A 2,925-nucleotide genomic window follows, 5' to 3' on the forward strand; every position below is an offset into this window, starting at 1 on the left:
ATTGAGAGTGATGGCGAAAGAAAAAACTTTTTTTTTGCACATATCCTTGTATGTTACTGAGATGAATCAACCACAAAACCCAGATTAACTGACACCGACAGCCGAACCGTAAATGCGTACAGTATGAATAAAGAGAGTGATTTCTGTGAACCACACACAAGAAGTCTGAAAAGCAAATCAACAAAGCCTGTCACAAAAGCATGGGCGGCTGGTGGCGGCCTGAAATCATTCTTCAGCATTAGTGTGTTAAAAAACATCTAAATCTTTTTAATTGCCAAAAAAAGGTTAATGATTTCCTAAGTGAAAGAAGTTGGGTAATTCAGAAAAGCTCAAAAATAAGTGTCACAATCAGAGATGCCTCCTCTTAAAAACGCTTTCCCATCTCAAAGACGGAAAAGAAAAGAGCATGAGAGAGAGAGAAAAAGCACATCTAAAAGAAACGGAGGGATTAGGGCTTTGCAAGAGTTTACTACGCTCATTTTGCGTGGGGACCTGCAGGATTATAGATAACAAATGTTAGGAGAGCGCTCTGAACTGCTTGCCGAGAGAAAAGTGCGTCTGTTCGTGCTAAAACAGCAGAGTCGGCTTTTGCAATGCTGCTTAAAGAAAGAAAAGAAAAGGAGTGCAGAAGAAAAAGATAAAGAGGAGTATCGAAGCGGGTGGGAGGAGTGAAAGAAGAGAACGTAAGAAGAAAAAGAAGGGTTGCTTGTAAATTGCACGCTTGCCAAGACACAGTCGGGGTGGTGTATCGCGAAGTGCTTGCTAATTAATGAAGCGATTAATTGTGTCGACCGGGCGATTGAGGAGATTTTCAGCGAGGTGCAAACCTTAAGCCGATTTACGCTGAGTCTACAGGCTCTGAGTGTGTGTGTGTGTGTGTGTGTTACACTTTCCACTCAAGCAAACAAGCCAAATCTCATCTAAGCCTTCCTATAAACTCTTATTGCTAATCATCAGCCATGCATTCCCAGCATGCTCGGGCCTTCTCTCCCTCACAGTCCATTCCAGGACCTGCAGGGCTGAAATTGCAGTTGGGGTCTGGGGGATTCAGGCTTTGCTATCTTGACTGACCCAAGCGCCAGCTGCTCTCAGACCGGTCAATCCTCAATTAAAAGCAGTCTAATTTAATTCAGTCTGTCCTGGCGAGTGCTTGACCACAGACGACATCGAGACAGGAGCACTTGGCGTCTGGTCGTGACCCCTTTTGGGCCGAAGCTGGTCTGGTCACTCTGCTGTTTGCAGAGTGTCTCTACAGTACGGAAACACACACATAAGGCACATAACCCCGTGGCTTGAAGTTCAGTGCGAGCATATCGTGGTGATCTCAAAGCATCTGTTGCTAAAGCAGCCGACTTGATATCATATGGTCGAATTCATACACAAACGCCCCTTGATCCCGTTATTGGCTCTTTCAATGGACTTCTCAGATGTCTCTAAAGCAAGTTGCTCGGTCCTTTCTGGCCCCTTTGAGCCTAATAAAACACAAAAGTGGGAAAAACAGACAGAATGAGTAAACACAGTGGAACTCGGCGGAATGACCGAAGGGAACGATTTGGGTTCATTAGGCATGCATTAACATGAATTACTATCTAATTAAAAGGAAGCAACTCATTAATAAGTTTGGTGAGGGCTCTCTTGAGTGTGCAGTGACATGTGGAACTCTGCAGCTTTGCGCTGGCTTAGCCTTACTGTTTCTGCCACCAGGGAAGAGAGACGGCTCTTAAAATACTCCAGTGCAACAGACAGTTTACATATGGAAACCCACAAAGGTTTGCCAAATCAATCATTAAATATTTAAGTGGTGGAATAATGATTAAGTACTTTACAAAAAGTTTTTAGAAATTCTGCTGTTCCCAAGCTGAGCTTGACGAAAGGAGGAAAAGAAACAGCTGTGGGATTTCTGATAATAATACTCTGTAAGCAGTAAACAGGTGTTGATGGAAAACTATACTGATTATACTTTGTAATTTGAGCAATGCAAGCAACATACAAATACATACATTCAGTTTTTGCAAACAAAATTTTGCGAAATATAGTTTTGTGCATGGTAGCAATAAAAGCAAACTCATTAATTAATTTATGCATTTATTAGATAAATTCTATAAAAATATAGAATACATATTCATTTATTTCATAGAAATTTATATTTAAATTAATAAATGCATTTTATAAAATTTGAAATTAGAAATTAAATGATAAATTGTTATTATTTACGCTCTTATTTACTCGCTTTTATTACTAACCATTCACAATAATAAAAAATAAAAAAAATGTAAAATGTTGGCTCTTTGGAACATGATGAGTAATACATGAATACTACAATACATGAATACCCTTAATTTTGTTATATATTATCTAACAACTATAATTATTAAACTAAAAAGTTTATAAACGTGTAAAGTTATGTTAAATAATATGATGTGTATCACCTTTTTTTCCCCTTTGCATCTGCTTTCACAGAAGGAAAATTATGTTTGCATGATATTTTCTCTATCATCATCATTAGCTTTCAGCTCCATTAGTCCTGTCAGGAGAGATGATGAAACTCGATCAGCATCAAGCTGTGTATTATTATAAACATAAATCTATAAAAAGAACATCATGGCCACACTTTATAGACGCTTTCATGAATAAGTCATCATTAAACATTTCAAAATGTTTACGAGATGGTTAAATAATATACATTCTAAAAGATGTGAGATGTGAGACTAACAAGAGGCCACATATATATAATAGAACGTGATTCTTAAGTTCTAGTGAACAAGACATTCAACAGAAATGCACGATTCAGAGGTCAAGTCCTGAAATCCAAAGAACAATTTGATATCAAACGAAAGTGAACAGAAAATATTTGCCATTGCAATCATCTACCAAGCCTGAACATTAATGTCAGTGGTTGATAAGTGAGCGGATGGGTGTAGTGGC

This window comes from Sinocyclocheilus anshuiensis, unplaced genomic scaffold (assembly GCF_001515605.1).
Source record: "Sinocyclocheilus anshuiensis isolate Anshui unplaced genomic scaffold, SAMN03320099.WGS_v1.1 scaffold702, whole genome shotgun sequence".
Taxonomy (NCBI): Eukaryota; Metazoa; Chordata; class Actinopteri; order Cypriniformes; family Cyprinidae; genus Sinocyclocheilus; species Sinocyclocheilus anshuiensis.